The sequence below is a fragment of the Protopterus annectens genome, chromosome 2.part2 (genome assembly GCF_019279795.1).
Source record: "Protopterus annectens isolate FY-2018-M chromosome 2.part2, PAN1.0, whole genome shotgun sequence".
In the NCBI taxonomy this organism is placed as follows: Eukaryota; Metazoa; Chordata; order Ceratodontiformes; family Protopteridae; genus Protopterus; species Protopterus annectens.
In genome coordinates this window covers 972,614,122-972,637,471 of record NC_056730.1, presented here as the reverse complement: position 1 = coordinate 972,637,471, position 23,350 = coordinate 972,614,122, and the positions used below count along the sequence as shown (strand labels likewise).

The 23,350-nt window shown below is 43.9% G+C and overlaps 1 protein-coding gene across 1 annotated transcript in view; it reads left to right on the top strand.

Annotated features, from left to right (window-relative positions):
* The window catches only part of FER (FER tyrosine kinase), a gene marked incomplete in the record, with an annotated part of 3,568,968 nt that overhangs the window by 1,818,898 nt on the left and 1,726,720 nt on the right, over positions 1-23,350 (top strand).

The following is a 23,350-nucleotide window of genomic DNA, read 5'->3' as shown; positions in this document are numbered from 1 at the left end:
ATATTTCAGATCCAAAGTTTTCATTAAAGCTAAGTACCCCGTTGGGGAAACTTTTTTCTTGCTCCAGACTGATGTCAGAAAAAGTTAATAACTGTATTTCTTGTGGGATAGCAAATACCTCATAAGGATTTTCATTCTTACTGTATTCTTTGCCTAGGCCCTGACCATAACGTTGTTAGTTGTCGGTTTTGTGCTAGATTTAACCAACGCACTATTAAGCGTCGGTACGATTTTGCATTCCATTACTTTGGCATAAGATTTAATTATATAATGCCGTCAGATCAGCTGACTACCGGAGTTTATAAAAAATGTAAAGAAAAAGAGAAGGACAGGCATCCGAGATCCAAAACCGACGATGAGGCTTCTTCTAGGCCTGTCGCGGGTTCTCAGTGAGGTGCTTTCGCAGCCACTGACGCCCGCTACCTCAGAGCCACAGGCCGCTTCCGACTCCCACGTGGAGCCGACTAGGCCTCTGGAAACTCAAGGTATTGGACACTCGGAAACTATTCCCTCAGATGGGTCCGGAGCTGCTGAGCAGGCATCGGCTTCTGAGGGTGTTTTCAGGCCTACACAGTTATATGTGAAACCTACTTCAGCTACAATGGAAAAGAATGAAGCAGCTCTAAAGACAAATAAACAAGTACAGCATAAACCTGGACTGGCCTCCATGCCTAAAAAGCAGATGCTTAAAATGGCCGAAGACCTTATTACTTTGTTCAGGGGTTCTCATCCCTCTCCTGATAAGCGGCCTAGGCAAGAGTTAGAATATGAATCTTCAGACCAGGTTTCCATTTCCTCTGATTCCTCCTCTGAACAGGATTACTCTATTCCTCCCTGTGAGGATTCTGATGCTGAAGAATCTATCCCTTCAGCCTCTCCTTCTGAGGATTATTCTTTTGGGGAAACACTGCATACTATGAGGGAGCATTTCCACTGGGAGAGCCAAGATTACTCAGAATCCAAGAAAAGGCTCAGAAACTTCCTTTTATTGCCCCAGCACAGGCCCCTTGCTATCCCGCCTGTTTTAGACATTGTAGATGATGTATTTTCAGAGTCCAGTCTTTCTCCAGACTCTGTACCACCAGCCCCTGTTAAGCCAGACAGATACTATAGGGATGTCCTTCATGGATGCATCTGCAGTCATAACAAATGGGTTGTCCTGTCGTCAGGCAGCCCTTCGGTCGGCCGGATTCCAAAGTCTGGGTCCGGCTTCGGCTGATGTCACACTCCACCCGACGTCATCTCTGCTGGTCTTCGGGTATAAAGGCATCAGCCGACGCCATTTTCCTCAGTCTTTCTTGCGCTGCGCCAAGCAGAAGCTGTTCGCAAGTGCCGGTCGGTCAGATCCAGAGATTACTACTACCGAATACTACTTCGAAGACTTCTAAAAAGCTAAGTACCCCATTGGGGACTCTTTCTTGCCTCAGCCGATGTCAGAAAAAGTCAATAACTGTTTAACTTGTGGGAAACAAATACCTCATAAAGATTTCCACTCTTACTGTTTGCCTTGCTTAGGCCCAGACCACGACGTAGCAGCCTGTTCGCCTGTGCTTCCTTCAACCGGCGACGCTTAGGCCGGTCGGAGTTTGCTGAACAGTTTTTCGGCTCAGATTTTGCGTACATTATGCCGTCGGATCCTCCGACTACCCAAATTGTTAAAAAACGCAAAGAAAAAGACCGACGCTCGCAGTCCGCGGTTTCGACCGAAACCACGGTTAAGCAAGCCGCGAGTGTCTCGGTTTCGGCCGAAACCGAGAAAACTGGTCAATCTACAGCCGAATCCATGACTACTACTGAGGCTCCTGCTACCTTACCTGAATCAGCCTCAGAAATTTTGCCTACAACTGTGGTTCCTAGTGATTTATCAGACACCATCCCTTTGGATGTCTCTACCCCAGCACGTGGTGCTGCTAGGCCTCCTGCAGCCATGTCTATTAAGGCCTTTGCCAGGGCTAAAGCAGCCAAATCTGCTAAATCAGTGCCTGTTACACCCCCCTCACACAGGCCTACTTCTAGTTCAAAAATGCTTACTCTGGCAGAAGATTTAATATCCCTAATTAGGGGATCCCAATCTCACCCAGACAGGGCCTCTCAGCCCCAGAAAGAGACCTAGAGCAGAGCCCCCCGAGCCTGTGTCCTCTGATGATTCTGCGGATGACTCAGACATTACAGACCAGCCAGAGGCTCCTTTTTCCAATTATGAAGATTCCGATGCTGAAGAATCCATTCCAGCTGCTTCTCCACCAGAGGAATTCTCCTTTGGGGAAACCTTACATGCCATGAGAGAACAATTCCAATGGCAGGGACAAGATTTCTCAGATTCAAGAAAAAGGCTTAGGACTTTTCTGCACTTACCACAACACAGGCCCTTAGCTATACCTCCTGTTCTGCCTGTTGTGGACGATGCATTTAATGATGTCTGCACTGCACCTGACTCTCTACCTCCAGCCCCGGCCAAACCAGATAGATTTTACAGAGTGCCAGACAATCATCACCACCTATACAAGGCCCCACTTGCAGACCCCGAAACTATATCCCAGGGGCCTAAGGCAGTAGCCTCGACCACAGCAAAAAAAAACCCTATTCCCTCTGAAAGGGAATCCAGGTCCTTAGAGAGATGGGGGAAAAAAGTCTACACCTCTGCTACACTCTCAGCTAGAGCTTTAAACTGTCAGTTTCACATGATCCAATACCAAGAGTTTATGCTTGATCAGTTAATTAAAAAGCTGTCCTCTGATGAATCTTTAGATAAGAAATATGTATTAGAAATGGTGAATAACATCCAACAGGTTAGTAACCATTCCTTAAAATGTGGCTATGATGCACTGGAGGCTTCATTTAGATCAGCCATGACTGGCACAGTGATAAGAAGGCATGCATGGTTGAAAGAACAGGTCTTACCGGATCATGTTAAAGCAAAGCTATTAGATGCTCCAATGGATAAGGCCAGTCTATTTGGGGAACCTGCCCAGCAGGTAATGAAGAAAATGGAAGAAAAGGCAAAATCTGTACAAACAGTTAAAGATTTCTTACAGGTTCAGCCCCCAAGGTTTAGCAGGAACTGGCCTGCCAAAAATTGGTCCTTTCCTGACTCCGCAAGATCCCAAAGGGGCAGGAATAGACACTGTAGCGGCAGAAATCAATCCAGAGGAGGTGCCTACAGAGGACGACAGTGGCAAGGCAATAACCGAGGCACAGACACAACCACTGCCACTGCAACAGGACAATCACAGTGACTTGGCTCTGACTCCGCCTACCAGGGAGCAAATAGCAGCACCATTAGGCGGAAAGTTAGCCTTATTCTCGAAAAATTGGCACTATATCACAAAAGACAAGTGGATTTTGCAAACCATAGACCAAGGCTACCGGTTCCACTTCCACACCTTACCAGTAAAAAGAGGAATGCCAAACCTGCCTCCAAATCAAAAATAGAAGCTCTGCAGCAGATAGCGGAATTAACAAAGATGAGAGCTGTGGAAAGAGTACCAATAACAGAACAGGGCAAAGGATTCTACTCCAGACTCTTCCTAGTGCCAAGAAAAGAGAAAAACTGGAGACCTATTCTCGACCTGTCCATCTTAAACACATACATCATTGTCCCAAAATTCAAAATGCTGACCCTCCAGCAACTTCTTCCCATGCTGGGCAAGGAGTGTTGGCTGGTAACTCTAGATCTCAAGGAGGCATACCTGCACGTCCCCATTCGACCAAATTGCAGAAGATACCTCAGATTTCTTGCAGGATCAGAGCATTATCAATTTTCAGCATTGCCCTTTGGCTTATCTACTGCCCAGAGTATTCACAAAATGCCTGGCATCAGTAATCGCTCACTGCAGAGTACAGGGAATCCAAATTTACCCATACCTGGACGACTGCCTGTTACAAGCGGACAACAAAAGCAAGCTGACAACAGATTTACAAAGGGTCATTTACTTGCTACAAGCCCTGGGATACACAGTCAATTTACAAAAATCAAGGCTGATACCATCCCAAACAAGAACTTTCTTGGGCGAGGAATTGGACACAGTAAAACAAATGGCATTCCTAACTGCAGAAAAACAAAAAGAACTCCCTCTCTATTTCTTGGCATTAACAAAGCAGAACAAACTAACAGCAAGAAAAGTTCTGCAGGCCTTGGGCTTCATGGCATCATGCATAATCTTGGTCCCACATGCCAGACTGCATATGAGAAAGTTACAGTGGTACCTAAAGAATTTATGGTCTCAACACAGGCACAGCTTAGAAACAGAAATACCACTAATCCCATGCCTCAAACAGGAGTTCCTATGGTGGGCTCAAGCATGCCAGTCAAACCCAGGCTTACCCTTCCACAACTTTCGAGCAAGCCAAACCATCACAATGGACGCCTCAGACCTAGGATGGGGGGCGCACATGCTGGACAAATGCATAAGGACTGTGGACTCAGGACCAGCTGCACCTGCACATAAACCAAAAAGAAATGCTGGCAGTAAAACTGACAATCCAAAACTTCAGACCATTCCTCAAAGAAGGCCATTTGATGATAAGGACAGACAACACCACAGTCATGTGGTACATCAACAAACAGGGAGGCACTCATTCATACCCCCTATGCAGAATGACTTTGGACCTTTGGAATCTGGCTCTCAGCTACAACATCCAGTTACAGGCAATATTTGTACCGGGAAAAGAGAACACCCTAGCAGACATTTTAAGCAGAACCACCTCGGATGCTCACGAATGGATGCTACACCCGGACATCTTCAAGGCCATCACAAAGAAATGGGGAATGCCACAAATAGATCTATTCGCTTCCCCACTCAATCACCAGCTCAAAAAATTCTGCACAAGGACATTCCACCCACTTGCATGGAAGGTGGACTCCCTATCCTTCAGCTGGAAAGGCCTGACGACTTATGCATTTCCACCTCTTCCCTTGATGCACAAGGTACTTCTGAAAATCAAAGAGGAACGTCCAAGGATAATTCTGATAGCTCCGAACTGGCCAAGACAACACTGGTACCCATTGCTGAGGAGCATGTCTCGGGAGAAAATGTGGTCAATACCCCTGATGCCTCTGATGTTAACTCAGAACAACTACAACATCATACATCCCAACCTAAAAACCTTGCAACTGACTGCCTGGAACATCACATAGCAGCAACTAACCCAGACCTTTCCCAAAGGGTTAAAGACATTATCCTTGAAGCCCGCAGACCTTCAACAAGAAGGAACTATGCAGGAAAATGGAAAAGGTTCGTCATTTGGAGTACTGAAAGAGGAAAAGATGTGTCGAACATAGATATTGCTAACATTCTGGAGTACTTGGCAGAGCTTCTACATACAGGCCTGTCCTATTCCTCCATCAAGATACATGCATCAGCTATTTCAGCAGAATACAGCTTGGATCCGCCTGTCTTTTCACATCCTCTACTCAGGCAGTTCCTCAGAGGGATCAAGAATGTAAAACCTCCTAGGAAACCACCATTACCAGCATGGGACTTGAACTTTGTACTAGAAAAGTTGACACTCCCTCCGTTTGAACCAGCAGCAACAGCAGATCTACAACACCTGTCATGGAAAACTGCTTTCCTACTGGCTATTACTTCAGCAAGGAGGGTTTCGGAACTACAGGCCTTAATGGCAGTGCAACCCTTCCTAATCTTCCATCAAGATAGGGTGTCCATGAGAACTAATCCTACATTTATGCCTAAGGTGGTATCCAGAGTGTCTTTAAACCAGGCAATCCACCTACCTACCTTCTTTCCCAATCCACAAAACAGAGGTGAAAGAATGCTGCATACCCTGGATGTACATAGACAGTTACGCTACTACCTGGACAGAACCAAAAGTAACAGAAAAACTGACCAGCTTTTTGTAGCCTATGCAACAGGAAGGGAAGGAAAAGCAATTTCCAAACAGACAATCTCCAAATGGATAGGAAATTGCATAAGATTCTGTTACTCCTACCACGGAAAACCAATTCCACAGAACATAAGACCTCATTCTACAAGGGCTACAGCCACTACCACAGCTTTCTTACGAGGAGTGGCAACCAAGGACATTATTGAGGCGGCTACTTGGACCTCCGTGCATACATTTGCCAAGCATTATAATCTACCTCTATATTCTAGATCCCGAGCAGGGTTTGCCACAGGTGTACTGCAAGGGATCCTAACTGCACCATAATTTTTATCCCTCCTCCCCTAGTTTGGCTATGGTATTCTACCCATTTGTTATGACTGCAGATGCATCCATGAAGGACATAGTACAGTTTTGTACCTACCATAAATGTAGATGTCCGAACTGAATAGCATCTGCAGTCAGGATTACCCTCCCTCCTTCCCCTCTGTGGTAACCCTAGGGTATTTACCCTACTAATAGCTAGCTAGGGGGGGAGTCTCTTATGGTGTATTTGTTTTGTATATATGTACATACATGCTTATTTTTTGTGTTTGCCTTCTACTATTTTGGAAACATTGGCATTTATCCAAAATTTAGCTTTCCAAGAGGGCAATTGGCATCTGGGGCAAGAAACACTGAGGAAAATGGCGTTGGCTGATGCCTTTATACCCGAAGACCAGCAGAGATGACGTCGGGTGGAGTGCGACATCAGCCGAAGCCGGACCCAGACTTTGGAATCCGGCCGACCGAAGGGCTGCCTGACGACAGGATAACCCATTTGTTATGACTGCAGATGCTATCCAGTTCGGACATCTACATTTATGGTAGGTACAAAACTGTACTTTCCTGATTCACATAAATTTCTCTAAAAGAACCCTGCAGCTGACCCAGAAACCATCTCTCAGGGTCCCAAATGATTCAAGGCTTCTACTGCAAAAAACCCTATCCCCTCTGATAGGGATTTTAGGGCCCTAGACAGATGGGGCAAAAAGATTTATACCTCTGCTACCTTGGCTGTAAGAGCCTTAAATTGCCAATTTCATATGCTTAAGTATCAACAATCTTATGTCTTTGCTTAAACAGAAAATGTCAGCAAATACAGAATGTGCAGACAACAAAGAAATGCAGGATTTATTGCATGCAGCTGAACAAGTTGGAAAGCATACTTTGCAATGTGGTTTTGATTCTCTTGAGGCCTCCTGCAGGGCCGCTGTTACAGGTTCTGTCATTAGGAGGCATGCTTGGTTAAAAGAACAAAATCTGCCTGATCATGTTAAAGCAAAACTATTAGACGCTCCTTTACAGCATGATACTTTGTTTGGTGTTAAAGCAGAAGAGATGTTGAAGAAAATGGAGGACAAAGCTAAATCTATGCAAACAGTCAAGGATTTCTTGCAGGTACAGCCTCCCAGATTTAGCAGGAACTGGCCTACAAAGAATTGTTCCTTTCCAGTGTCAGATAGAACACAAAGGGGCAGATACAGATGCTCCAGAGACCGATCACAGCCCCAAGGCTCATACAGGCCTAAACAATGGGGTGCTTCTACCTCCAAGAGCGGAGAGGAAAATCACAGCCATACAGGAAACAGTCTCAATGACTTTCCACTTCCAGCACCAAGCACTTATCTTTTGGCAGCCCCTTTGGGGGGGAAACTAGCACTTTTTTCACAAAATTGGCAAATGATCACCCAGGGCAAATGGGTACTAAATATAGTTTCATAAGGCTACAGGTTCCACTTTCACACCCTGGCAAGGCTAAACGGTATGCCAGACTTGCCACGCAATCAGTGGGCAGAGGCATAAAAACAAGATGTTCTTCATCTCACATTGCTGCAGTCCTTACACTTGGGTAGTCCGCTGTCCTCGGTCGGCCCGAATATCAAAGTATAAGGCTGACGTCGGTCAAGGCGCATTTGACTGACATCAGGACGTCAGGGTACAAATGCGCATGACCGACGTCATATCCTCAGTCTTTTTTGCCGCATGGTCCGATGCAGAAGCAGCATTGCAAGTGCCGGTTGGCGTTTTGAGATTTTTCGATTTCGAAGTTTCAGACCGAGTTCAAAGTTGGCTAAGTACCCCGTTGGGGAATATTTTAGTTTTTTCTTGCCTCAGTGATTTACCGGATGTCAGAAAAAGTCAATAATTGCATTTCTTGTGGGAAACAGATACCGCATAGAGATTATCATACTTTGTGTATTCCTTGCTTAGGGCCTGAGCACGACGTTGTTGGCTGTCGCTCTTGTGCTAGATTCAATAAACGCACTATAAAGAGAAGGTTGGATTGTGCCAGGTTAGTCTTTGGGAAGCAGTGCAATTATAATATGCCGTCGGATGCTCCGACGCCCGCTTCTTCGAAGAAGCGCAAGGACAAAGCAGTTAAGCCTAGGCTAGAAGAACCGTCTGTACTGGACGCCGGTTCTTTAGAGGTGTCGGTGGAGCCGGTGGCTCCACCGGAGGTTTCTTTGTGTTCCCAGGGTGAGACTTTATTATTGCAAGATGTGGCCTCTCAGGAGGCAGGTCAGGTTGAGGGGGCTTCTCAGGTTACTATACTCCCCTCCCTTCCTAGGGTGGCTAGGCCCTCTCCTTCTGTTTCAAAGGCTTCTCCCAGGGGCAGGCCAGGTTCAGTTTCAGTTGGTGTCACCCCTAGTTCTTCTGGAACTGTGCCCAAGAAGCATATGCTTAAAATGGCAGAAGATTTGATTACTTTGATTAGGGTTCTATGCCCTCCTGATAAGAGACCTAGGGTGGAGCCTGAGCTAGGGAGTTTTGAGCAGGCTTCAGATGTTTCAGAGTCTTCGGCTGAAGACTTGCAGGAGTACTCTCCTTATTCTGATTCTGATGTGGATGATTCTACTCCTTCTGCTTCTCCTCCTGAGGATTTTTCTTTTTCAGAAACTCTTCATTCCATGAGGGAGCATTTTAAGTGGGAAGGTCAGGACTTCTCTGATTCCAGGAAATGGCTTAGGGAATTTTTGTTTTTACCCCAGCATAGGCCTTTGGCTATACCTCCTGTTTTGGATGTAGTGGAAGATGTTTTTACAGAAGCTTCTCTTAATCCTGATTCTTTGCCTCCTGCTCCTGTTAAGCCAGATAGGTATTACAGGGTGCCTGAAGCTCATAAGTTTCTTTTTAAGAGTCCTAGGGCAGACCCAGAAACTGTTAGCCAGGGGCCTAAAGGTGTTAAGGCTTCTGTTGTAAAGAATCCGGTTCCTGCAGACAAAGAAGCCAGGGCCTTGGATAGATGGGGAAAGAAAGTTTATACTTCTTCCACTCTTGCTATGAGGGCTTTGAATTGCCAGTTTCACATGTTGAAATACCAAAACTATCTCCTTTCACAATTGAAGGCTAAGGTTGATGCTCTGGCAGAAGGTATTGATTGTAAAGAGTTGCAAGATTTAGTACATGTTTCTGAACAGGTGGGTAAGCATTCTTTGCAATGTGGTTTTGATGCTGTACAGGCCTCGCCTAGGGTGGCTGGCACTGGGTCAGTTCTTCAGGCACGCCTGGCTGAGGGATCAGAATTTGTCTGACCATGTTAAAACAAGGATTTTAGATGCTCCTTTGCAATCTGACGTGTTGTTTGGTTCTCCTGTTGAGGCAGTTTTAAAGAAAATGGAAGACAAGGCTAAGTCTATGCAGACTGTTAAAGATTTTTTGCAGGTCCAGCCTCCAAAGTTTAGTAGAAATTGGCCTACTAAGGGGTGGACGTATCCTTCTTATGATTCCCAGTCTAGGGGTAAATCTAGACGTGGTAGGGGCAGAGTTCAGGGCTCTTTCAGGCCTAGAACAGGGAGTTCTCCTGCACAGTCTTCGGGTGAGGGCAGGGGTCAGTCCTTTCGTAAACAGACCCAATGACCTACCTTTTCAGCTGCCAGAACCTTCTCGTCTGGCAGCACCTTTGGGAGGAAGGTTGGCACTTTTCAAAGAAAATTGGAGTTTAATTACCCAAGACAGATGGGTTTTGGATATCATACACCACGGTTACAGGTTTTATTTCCATACCTTGCCTCCTTTCAAAGGCATGCCAGACGTTCCTCCTCAACAAAGAATAGAGGCTCACAAGCAAGTTTCTCTGTTACTCCAAATAGGGGCCATACAGCCGGTCCCTATGCCAGAAGTGGGCCTAGGATTTTATTCTCGCCTGTTCCTAGTACCAAAGAAGGGGAACATGTGGAGACCAATTTTGGATTTATCTACCCTCAACACTTATCTGGACATTCCCAAGTTCAAAATGTTGACGTTACAGCAGCTTTTACCTCTGCTGGTCAAAGATCATTGGATGGTAACTTTGGATCTCAAGGAGGCTTACCTTCATGTTCCTATCAGACTAAGTTGCAGGAAGTATCTGCGTTTTCGAGCTGGGACTTCTCACTATCAGTTCTCTGCATTGCCCTTTGGCTTATCTACTGCGCCCAGAGTGTTCACGAAAGTTCTGGCTCCAGTGATAGCTTTCTTCAGGCTAAAAGGAATACAGATCTATCCTTATTTGGACGACTGCCTGATTCTGGCTCAAGGAAGGGAAGAGCTTCTTCATCATTTGGAATATGTGATAGCAGTGCTAAGAGGCCTGGGGTATTCTGTGAACGAAATAAAGTCCAGTCTAGTACCCTCTCAGGACATGTGCTTTCTGGGTGTGAGACTGAATACAGCATCCCAGATGGCCTTTTAACCCCGGACAAACAAGAGTCTATCCCTTTACTTCCATCAACTATCTCATCAGTCCGGGCTGACTGCAAGGACAGTCCTTCAAGCCTTAGGGTTCATGGCATCTTGTATTCTGGTGCTTCCCAATGCCAAACTGCATATGAGGAAGCTGCAATGGTATCTCAAAATGTATGGACACAGCACTGCCAGGATCTGGACACTGTCATTCAAATAATACCTTGCATTCAAAAGGAATTTTGTGGTGGGCTCAGGAATGTCACCTAAACAAGGGACTCTCTGTGACCCGCCAGAGGCGAGTCAGATTTTAACGACAGATGCCTCAGACAAAGCTTGGGAGCTCATCTAAATGGAAAGTGGATACAAGACAAGTGGCCTGCCAGACTACAACATCTACATATCAACCTGAAGGAGATGTTAGCAGTCCAGTTTGCATTAATAGCTTTCAAGGAGTTACTTCTTCCAGGGCAGGTGTTGATTCTAACAGACAACACAACTGTCATGTGGTACATCAACAAGCAAGGGGAACGATTCTTATCCTCTATGCAGGCAAGCAATGATTTTGTGGGAGACTGCTCTCAGTTTACAGCTCAATCTTCAGGCAAGGTTTCTGCCAGGAGCACAGAACTCCTTAGTAGATGTGTTGAGCAGACGAATTATGGATCCCCACGAGTGGAAATTGGATCCTCACGTATTTCAGAAATTGACAGTGTCATGGGGAACTCCAGACATAGATCTGTTCGCTTCTCCACTAAACCATCAGCTGCCAAAGTTTTGCACTAAAAGGTTTCATCCTACATCTTGGAGAGTGGATGCTCTTTCTTTCAATTGGAGCAATCTTCATGTGTATGCCTTTCCACCTCTGCCTCTCCTCCCAAAGGTACTTCTAAAGGTCAGACAGGACAAGCCAAGGATGATTTTGATAGCTCCAGATTGGCCTCGACAGCACTGGTACCCATTACTGAGAAGTCTAGTACGGAAGCCTCCATGGCCTTTGCCTTCGATTCCACACCTGTTGTCACAGGAGGACAGCCATTTTATCAATGTCAAGCTTCACTCTCTGCACCTAACAGCCTGGCATATTCTGTTTTGAACCATAATGGGCCTCCACTTCCTCAGCAAGTTTTGAATGTTATTTTGGAAGCTAGAAGGCCTAGTACAAGGAAAGTGTACGCAGATAAATGGAAGAGATTTTTATTTTGGAGTGCAGCAAAAGATTTTGATGTTTCTGGGCCTAATTTGAGTGTGGCTCTTCAATATCTTACGGAGTTACTGGACAAATGTTTGTCTTTCTCTTCTATTAAGGTTCATGCTGCAGCAATTTCGGCTCACTATGATTGTGACCCACCATTGTTTTCTCATCCTTTGTTCAAGCAATTTCTTAGAGGGGCAAAGAATATAAGACCCCACGAAAGCTCCTGCTCCTGCTTGGGATCTCAATTTTGTGTTGGAGAAACTCACTCTACAACCTTTTGAGCCTGCAGCTACGTCTGAGTTGAAATATTTATCATGGAAGACTGCTTTTTTTGTTGGCCATTACCTCTGCAAGAAGGGTTTCTGAATTGCAGGCCCTTATGGCGGTTGAGCCTTTCTTGATTTTCCATAAGGATAGGGTATCATTACGCACTAATCCTTCCTTTATGCCTAAGGTGGTTTCTAGTGTGGCTTTAAACCAAACTATTCATTTGCCTACTTTTTATGCAAATCCCCAAAATAAAGGGGAAAAGATTTTGCACACTTTAGATGTACACAGGCAGTTGCGTTATTATTTGGACAGAACTAAAGGGTTCAGGCAGTCTCAGCAGTTGTTTGTTTCTTTTGCTTTGAGTTCTCAGGGCAAGCCTGTGTCAAAACAAACTATTTCTAAGTGGATTGGGTTTTGCATTGCTTTCTGTTATTCCCATCATGGCAAGGAGATTCCAGCTGGGATTAGGCCTCATTCCACTAGGGCTACTGCCACTTCGACAGCTTTTTTGAGGGGAGTGGCAACCAAGGATATTTTGGAGGCAGCTACTTGGAGTTCAGTGCATACTTTCTCTAGGCATTATCACCTGCCACTTTACTCTAAATCCAGGGCTGGTTTTGCCACTGCTGTTTTGCAGGGCATTTTGGCAGCTCTTGCTTCCTTGTAGTTTAGCCATCCTCCCTTACCTCTGCTTTGGGATTCTACCCAAGTGTAAGGACTGCAGCAATGTGAGATGAAGAACATAGTACAGTTTTGTACCTACCATAAATGTAGATGTTCGAAGATCCACATTGCTGCAGTCCAATTTACCCGCCCTCCTTCCCCTCTGCAGTTAGAGGTGGTTGTGTGGGTTGGGTTGTACATATTGTGTATATTGTATATATTGTACATATATTTAGTGCAAGGGTGGTTGGTTGGTTGTTTGCTGTCTTTTGGTTTTGACCTTTATTTTTAGGGTCTTCTGACATCTGGGGCAAGAAAAGACTGAGGATATGACGTCGGTCATGCGCATTTGTACCCTGACGTCCTGATGTCAGTCAAATGCGCCTTGACCGACGTCAGCCTTATACTTTGATATTCGGGCCGACCGAGGACAGCGGACTACCCAAGTGTAAGGACTGCAGCAATGTGGATCTTCGAACATCTACATTTATGGTAGGTACAAAACTGTACTTTTCATCCCTCAGGGACATGAGGGCCATTCAACAAGTGCCAGAGCAAGAGCAGGGACAAGGATTCTATTCAAGACTGTTCTTGGTACCTAGAAAGGACAAAGCCTGGAGACCAATACTGGACCTATCTATTCTAAACACATGTCTGGATATTCCAAAATTTAAAATGTTGACTCTACAGCAACTTCTGCCCATGTTGGGCAAGAAGGCTTGGCTTGTGACTTTAGATCTAAAAGAGGCATTCCTGCATGTCCCAGTCAGACAAACATGCAGAAGATACCTCGGATTCAAAGCTGGCTCAATGCACTACCAATTCTTTGCACTGCCCTTTGGCTTATCTACTGCACCCAGGGTCTTCACAAAGTGCCTAGCACCAGTAATTGCATTTTGCAGACAAAGAGGAATACAGATATATCCTTACTTGGACGACTGCCTTATTCAAGCAGAGAACAAGGGCATTCTACTACAGCATCTGGCGTTTGTAAAAAGATTACTAACAAGTCTAGGGTACACAGTAAACGAGAAGAAATCAAAACTCGTACCCTCTCAAGAGATAATATTCATGGGTGCAAGCTTAAATACAACTGCCCAGATGTCTTATCTCATGCCAGACAAACACAGACAATTGACTACTTATTTCAAAATGTTGGCAACAAAGACACAGTTATCTGCAAGAAAAATTCTGCAGGCCTTGGGTTTCATGGCATCCTGCATTCTGCTAATCCCATGTGCAAGACTGCATATGAGGAAACTTCAATGGTATCTAAAAAGTGTTTGGACTCAACATTGCCACAGCCTGGAAACAATAATTACCCTCATTCCCTGCCTGCAACAGGAGTTTTGATGGTGGACAAAAGCCTGTCACCACAAAATGGGACGGCCATTCACCTTACCCACAGCCAGGCAGACATTGACAACAGATGCATCAGATTATGCCTGGGGGGCCCATATGGCAGGAAGATGTATTCAGGGCACATGGTCCGCAAGTCAAATGCATCTACATATTAATCAAAAAGAGATGCTAGCTGTTCAGAATGACAGCCTTCAAGGATCTACTTTATCCAGGACAACTACTATTAAAGATGGACAGTACTACAGTCATGTGGTACATAAACAAGCAGGGAGACGCACATTCCTACCCCCTCTGCAGGCTAGCCATGAACTTGTGGGACACAGCATTGACTTACCAATTACATCTTCAAGCACAATTCCTGCCAGGAAGGAGAAATACTCTGGCAGACGAACTAAGCAGAAACTAATGGATCCCCACAAGTGGAAATTGGATCCACAAGTATTCAGCATGATAACAAGGACCTGGGGATGCCCGGACATCGACCTATTTGCTTCCCCTCACAACTACCAACTGCAGAGATTCTGCACAAGGACTTATAAGCAAGCATGGAAAGTGGATGCTCTATCTTTCAGCTGGAAAAATCTAACAGTATATGCCTTTCCTCCTCTGCCTCTCCTCCCCAGGGTACTCCTCAAGGTCAGACGAAAATCTAAAAATGATACTGATTGCCCCAGACTGGCCCCGCCAGCACTGGTACCCAATCCTAAAGTGCTTGTCTCAATGCCCAGCTTAGACATTACCTCAAAGTCCTCACTTATTGACCCAACAAGACAGTCAGATACTGCACAGCCAACTCAAGACCTTAAACTTGGCAGCATGGCAGATAATGTAGCCTCTCAAGACACACCTCTCTCTAAAGCAGTGATGGATGTTATTTTGTAGGCCAGGAGGCCTAGCAACAGAAAATCTTATGCAGAAAAATGGAAGAGATTCTGTGCTTGGAACCAGGCACAAGGTATTGACACGATTGTTCCAAATATTCCTCAGATTTTGCGATACTTAACAGAGATGCTGGATAAAGGCCTTTCCTTTTCATCAATTAAAATTCATGCCTCTGCCATTTTGGCTCATTACAATACAGGACCACCTATTTTTTTTCATCCATTACTAAGGCATTATCTCAGAGGGGCCAAAAACATAAGACCTCCAAGGAGAGCACCAATACCTGCATGGGACCTCAACTATGTCTTGGAAAAACTCACACTGCCTCTGTTTGAGCCAGCCTCTGCAGCTGACATAAAATTCTTATCCTGGAAAACAGCTCTGCTCCTAGCAATAACCTCCGCTAGAAGAGTCTCAGAGTTACAGGCACTCATGGCTGTGGAACCCTTTATCATTTTCCATCCTGATAGGGTTTCGCCTAAGGCAGTGTCCAGTGTGGCCCTTAACCAAGCAGTTAATTTGCCTACCTTTTATCCAAACCCACAGAATAAGGGTGAGAGAATCTGCATTCTTTGGACATTCACAGACAGCTACGCTTCTACTTGGACAGAACCAAAGCTTTCAGAAAGACTGAACAACCTCTAGTGGCATATGTTGCAGCATCACAAGGAAAGCCTATCTCAAAGCAGACTATTACAAAGTGGATAGGCCACTGCATTTGTTTCTGCTATTCACAGCATGGCAAATCAGTGCCTAAGGGCATTAGGCCACATTCAACCAAAGCAGCAGCCAGTTCAGCAGCCTTCCTCAGAGGAGTACCAACCAAAGACATCTTAGAGGCTGCAACTTGGATTTCAGTGCATACTTTTACGAAGCACCATCACTTACCTCTCTACTCTAAATCTAGGGCAGGCTTTGCCACTGCAGTTCTGCAGGGCCTGATAGCCTCTCCTAATCCTATTTAGCACCAGCCTCCCAACCTTAGCTTTGGGATTCAACCCACTTGTAATGACTGCAACAGTGAAGTACGATGAACATAGTACAGTTGTGTACCTACCATAAATTTAGATGTTCAAGTGTATTCACTGTTGCAGTCCAGGTTACCCTCCCACCATCCCCCTTTTTCTTTGCTGGGACCTATCTGTACTTCTCTATTCTATACAGCTATGTGGTGTATTTGCTTGTAGATGAAGAAAAAGTTGTTTTTTGTGCATGCATGCTTATTGGCATAATTTAGCCTACCATTTTAGGGGCACCTGACATCTGGGGCAAGAAAAACTGAATAAAATGGCGTCAGCTGCATCTCTTATACCCCTGGTGCACTAACGTCAGGGAGGAGGTGACAGCAACCGACGCCAGACCTAGACTTTGGAACTCGGGCCGACTGCGGGTAGCCTGCCAGCAGGATAACCCAATTGTAATGACTGCAACAGTGAATACCCTCAAACATCTACATTTATGGTAGGTACACAACTGTACTTTCTTGGTACTCAGAAAGGACAAAGCATGGAGACCAATACTGGACCTATCTGTTCTAAACACTTTCCTGGATATACCAAAATTCAAGATGTTGACTTTACAGCAGCTTCTGCCCATGTTGGGCAGCAAGGCTTGGCTCGTGACTTTAGACCTAAAAGAGGCATCCCTGCATGTCCCAATCAGACAATCATAGGTTCATAGATTAGTACTAAGCTAACTGCCCTTTCGAGCCATTTTAAGCTTAGCCAATTATCCCTTGTGAGAGTCAAACCCTGCACCTTGTGTTTGTAAGGCAAATACCTTAACCGTTAGGGCACCTAATATGCAGAAGATACCTCAGATTCAAGGCTGGATCAAATCTTTACCAATTCTCTGCACTGCACTATGGCTTATCTGCTGTGCCCAGGAACTTCACAAAGTGCCTGGCACCAGTAATTGCTTACTGCAGACAAAGAGGAATACAAATATATCTTTACTTGGACGACTGCCTCATACAAGCAGAGAACAAGGACATTCTACTACAGCATCTGATGTTTGTGATAAAACTTTAAACATGCCTAGGGTACACAGTCAACAAAAAGAAATCAAAACTAGTACCCTCTCAAGAGATAATATGCGTGGGTGCAAGCTTAAATACAACTGCCCTGATGGCTTATCTCACTCCAGACAAACAAAGACAACTGACTACTTATTTCAAGGAAATGGCAACAAAGGCCCTGTTGTCTGCAAGAAAAATTCTGCAGGCTTTGGGCTTCATGGTATCCTGCATCTTACTAATTCCATATTCAAGACTGCATATGAGGAAAATTCAATGGTACCTAAAAAGTGTCTGGACACAGCACTGCCACAGTCTGGAATTACTCTAATTCCCTGCCTGCAACAGGAGTTTCGATGGTGGGCAAAGGCTTGTCACCAAAACAAGGGACAGCCATTCTCACTACCCCCAGCCAGGCAGAGCCTAATGACAGATGCATCAGATTATGCCTGGGGGGCACACATGACAGGAAGAGGCATTCAGGGCACCTGGTCCACAAACCAGAAGCATCTACATATCAATCAAAAAGAGATGCTAGCTGTTCAAAGTGCCCTGACAGCCTTCAAGGACCTACTTCATCTGGGACAACTACTGATAAAGACAGACAACACCACGGTCATGTGGTACATAAACAAGCAGTGGGGCACTCATTCTTATCCCCTGTGCAGACTAGCCATGGCTTTATGGGACACAGCATTGACTTACCAAGTTCATTTGCAGGCACAATTCATGCCAGGAAAGGAAAATACTCTGGCAGACGAACTAAGCAGAAACCTCACGGATCCCCACGAGTGGCACCTGGATCCACACGTCTTCAGCATGATAACAAAGAAATGGGGATGCCCGGACATAGATCTATTTGCCTCCCCTCAAAACAATCAACTAAAAAGATTCTGCACAAGGACTTATCACAGACAAGCTTGGAAAGTGGATGCCTTATCTTTCAACTGGACAAACCTATCAGTATATGCCTTTCCTCCCCAAGGAACTACTAAAGGTCCGGCAGGAGAAACCAAAAATGATTCTGATTGCCCTAGACTGGCCACACCAGTACTGGTATCCAGTCTTAAGGAACTTATCCCAATGCCCAGCCTGGACCTTACCTCAAATACCTCATCTACTGTTCCAGCAAAACAGTCAGATTCTGCACAGCCTACTCAGGACCCTAAACCTGGCAGCATGGCGGATAATGTAGCCATACAAACCACACCTCTCAGTAAAGCTGTGATGGATGTCATTTTAGAAGCCAGAAGGCCTAGTACTAGAAAATCCTATGGTGGGAAATGGAAGAGATTTTGCGCTTGGAACCAAGCTCAAGGAACTGATACAGCTGTCCCAAATATTCCTCAGATTTTGCAATACTTAACTGAGATGCTGGACAAAGGCCTATCTTTTTCATCAATTAAAATCCATGCCTCTGCCATTTCAGCTCATTACAATACAGAGCCACCACTCTTTTCTCATCCTTTAATAAGGCAGTACCTCAGAGGAGCCAAAAACGTAAGGCCTTCAAGGAGAACGCCAATACCTGCATGGGACCTCAATTATGTCTGGGAAAAACTCACCTTCCCTCCTTTTGAGCCAGCTGCTACTGCAGATATAAAGTTCTTATCTTGGAAAACAGCTCTGCTCCTAGCAATAACTTCTTCAAGATGAGTTTTAGAGCTACAGGCTCTCATGGCTGTGGAACCCTTTATCATTTTGTATCCAGACAGAGTCTGTCTGAGAACAAATCCTACATTTGTGCCTAAGGTGGTATCCAGTGTAGCCCTTAACCAAACAATTCATTTGCCAACTTTTTATCCAAATCCACAGAACAAGGGGGAGAAAATTCTGCATTCTTTGGACGTACACCGACAACTTAGATTCTACTTGGACAAAACTAAAGTTTTCAGAAAGACAGAACAATTACTAGTGGCATATGCTCAGCATCACAAGGAAAGGCTATTTCCAAGCAGACTATTTCAAAGTAGATAGGTCACTGCATTCGTTTCTGCTACTCACAGCATGGCAAACCAGTGCCTAAGGGCATTAGGCCACATTCAACCAGAGCTGCAGCCACTTCTGCAGCCTTTCTCAGGGGAGTACCAACCAAGGACATTTTAGAGGCTGCTACTTGAAGTTCAGTGCATACCTTTACAAAACATTACAATCTGCCTTTTTACTCTAAATCCAGGGCAGGCTTTGCCACTGCAGTTCTGCAGGGCCTCATAGCCGCTCCTAATGCTGTCTAGCTCCAGCCACCCAACCATAGCTTTGGGACTCAACCCAAATGTAATGACTGCAACAGTGAAACACGAAGAACATAGTACAGTTGTGTACACGTACCATAAATGTAGATGTTCAAGTGTATTCACTGTTGCAGTCCAGGCTACCCACCTGCCATCCACCTTATTTTTGCTGGAACTTATCTTTACTTCTCTAATCTATACAACCTAGGTGGTGTATTTGCTTATACATGAAGGTAAAGCTTATTTTGTTGCATGTATGTTTTATTTACATAATTTTAGTCTACCCTTTTGGGGCGCTTGACATCTGGGGCAAGAAAAACTGTATAAAATGGCGTCTGCTGCATCATTTATACCCCTGACGAACTGACATCAGGGAAGAGGCGACAGCAACCGAAGCAGGACCCAAGACTTTGGAATTCAGGCCGACTGAGGGCAACCTGCCAGCAGGATAACCCAAATATAATGAATGTAACAGTGAATACACTCGAACATCTACATTTATGGTAAGTGTACACAACTGTACTTTACACTGCCACCAGCCATCTATTCTAAGGCCCTTAACAGGGTATCCAATTACACTAAATAAAATGAATAGTACTACCAATGGTAATGTTGACCAAACAGCAAGACTTTCAGGAGTGGCCACAGTGTCACTAAAGAAATATAAGTACTTTCAAATGTTAAAATACTATTTAAAAGACCATCCACAGTGTAAAGTTTAAATACGTTTAATAATAAATATTAAAGAACATGAAAATACTAAATATCTAGTTACAGTAAACAGAGTTTGAGTCGCAGGAAATATTAAAAATAACACAGATGGAAAGGTTCACACAGATAAAGAAAAACAATAATTAACCAATCACACTATATTTTCCCTGACTGATTAAAGAATTACTATTCTCTAGTTCACTTACTAGAACATGGCAGTGTGATGCGGGTGAGTGGTTTTCCTTGTCAGGTTACCCAAACAGACTGCTGAGAGCTGAGTGACATCTCTCACTAATGTACTAAATATGATTTCAGTGCTGGCTATAGAATGGCATCACATCTGGTTACTGGACTGGTTCCCACACTACCCCATTTACTAGAAACTTGAGCCAGGATCTTGCACATATGTGTCATAATACACACACATAAAGCTTTGCTACAATGTGTTACAGCATCTGGAAGCTGTAAAACAATTTTAACAGTTCCACTCTCCTTACAGAGCTACTGAGACAGGCTTCTGCCAGATGTTTTGTCACTGGCTGCAGTCAGAGCTGTGAGATACAATCTTTATGGCATAACCTAGATAATTTAATTTCAGATTGTTTTTCAAAGTTAGCTGGACTGAGATAAACCTCTTTTCTTCCAGTATCCTCTGTTACAAAATATTCATTTCAACAGTTATAGTACAGTCTGACATACAGGTGTATTTCTTTTCTGTCCAGCAGGATCCACTCTTGGTACATTTTTAACACAAGCAGCTTTACAAATGCATTTTTCAACACAAGCATTTGTGCAAATCAATTTGATATGCAAATGACATATAATTCTTTACAAAACTGCAGCAAACTATGCTGACACCACCTCACATCATCGCAAAAGGCGGTTTCTTTTTGTTATTCTTTTCATAGTAAGAGCCTTCCTTCTTCTGTAAAGGCTCATTCTAGTAGAACTGTGGCTTCTTCTGATGTTTTTTTAAGGGTTTGGATACTAACTCTATTATTGAGGCAGCTACCTAGACGTATATGCATAGTTTTACCAAGCACTAAAAGTTGGATGGAATCTCCAGAGCTAGGGCTAGTTTTGCTAGTATCATCCTTCATGGCTTTTAAGAGGGCTCTACTGGTTCTCCCTCCTTCCAAGTTTCTTCTTGAGCTTTGGCACTCTTCCAGATGTTACAAGTACTGCAACCAGTGAATGGAAGGACATAGTACAGATGTGTAAAATCTTACTATAACAGTAGATGTCCTATCCTTCACTGTTGCAGTATTCACTCCCTCCCTCCTCCCCTTAATCCATTTCTCTCCTGGATGTACTAGTTACCTCTTGGTTTTCCTTGGACTGGAGTTTCTACTGGGGCTCTCCGTTTTGAGGATGGCACATCTGGACGTCACTTTTATGTCCTATGCTACGCAAGGAGCATACATGTGATGTATGGCATACCTTAAAGCAACTGTAGGCTTTTGTATACTGGCCCAACGTTGGGCTACCTGAAGCAGTTAATCCCAGATTATATGAATACTGCAACAATGAAGGAAAGGGCATCTACCGTTCTAAGATTTTACACAACTGTACCTTGTTTAACATTTTGTCATGTGCTTGGCATTTCTCATCATATACTGTGTATCTCCCAGTCTTCCATACAACTGTTTACTTCTCAGATGTTTATCTTTTTTTTTCCATATTCCTTTACCTTTTCCACTGAAAAAGAACACTACTATAAAAATACTGCTATGTTAAAAAAGTACAAAACCACAGTTCATTGACATTAATGGGAAACAACCACATACACAAAACATGCATACTGAATAGATAAAGGGATTACATGTCTTAGATCTGTTAATGTAGGCCATGTACACACACACACTTATTTATTTATATATATATATATATATATATATATATATATATATATATATATATATACACACACACACACACACACACACACACATATGTATATATACTATACTATTGTAGTTTGTGATTTTTGACTTTGCCAGTCATCAAAAAATTCATTCCCAATTATAGACTTGTACCAGTACCTGTACCAGATGTTTTATTTATCACATCACTCCCCAGATTTATATGATTCTGTCATGAATGGTCAACATGTAAAATGAACAAATGATCATGATCGAAACACAAAGGCCTGACCAAAGCAGGTCAGCCATTCACAGTACTGACACAACTAACACTCAGTGCACTGAAAAAAGATAAATTTCCTTTTCTGATGTACTAACCATATCCCTATCAAAATTCGTCTCAAGTTTGTCTCAATCGTCGTAGTTTTAAGGAGGATTTTTTAAAAGTTACACAGTTAAGGTTAGGGGCAGGATTAGGTTTGTCATGCATTTACTAGGGTAGGCACGTGCCATTTTTATTTTTTATTGTTAGGAATGTAAATTGTTTCACTAAGCAACACAAAAAAGGAGAACAGCCATGTATTTTTGTGCAAATCATTTTATGAAACAGATCCTCTCCATAGCTCATCAGTTTGCACTTGAAAACAACTGGGTAATCCGAGAAAGTTTAAATGTCTTTACTGGAGAAGTGACCACAAATTTCAGGATTCAAAGTATATCAAACCAGCCTTTTTTTAACAATTGAACCCATTCTTGTGGATTGGGGCCTGAAACATGGGGGAACCAGTATAGTCTGTAGTTACTATTCAGCACCTCACAACTTATGGTATCCTGTTCTCACTGAATTTTTCTGATGGAATGTTGATTTGTAAAACATGCATTTTCAACTGTTAACAAATTCAAACAGCCGCGGTGGTACGGCGGTAGCATTGTTACCTCACAGCAAGAGGTTCTCCCATTCGATTCTCGGCTGGGCTTGGGAGTGCCTTCTGTGTGGAGTCTGCATGTCCTCCCCGCGGTTGGGTAGCGTTCGAAAGACATGTGGGCATAAATGAGTGTGCCTTCGTTAAATGTTGGGCGTTGAGCTGGCACCTTGGCATTTCGTAAAAATCTACTGCCAATCATTAGCTGATAGGAGTTCCGCTGCGGTGACCCCTTACCGGGAAAAGCCGAAAGACAAACAACAACAACAAATTCAAAGAAATCGTAACAAAATCCATTCAGATCGTCAGTCATCATTAAGAAACTCAGACATAATTATAGAAGCTCGCTTTACATTTATAAGTGCCTGCTTATATTTTAATCAGTGTGTTTAGTGAACTCTTGATTTGTAAATGATATCCAAGAGACTTCTGCCCTAATGCAGTATATGATCATTTGGAAGATAGCATGTTTTTGGTCTGAATGTGTTTTTTTCTGAAAAAAAACAAGACTGTTGGGTTTCCATGTACTCGGTCAAGTGTTAAATGGGCAAGTTCAAACTTCTTTGATATTCTTTCCCCTAGTTTGAAACTGTCTGATTTGCATTGGAAGTCACTGCTGAGGGTTATTGGTCTTTTCTTTTTTCTCCATGACTGTGCAACACAGGAGTTAGTATGTGTATGTAAGGGAA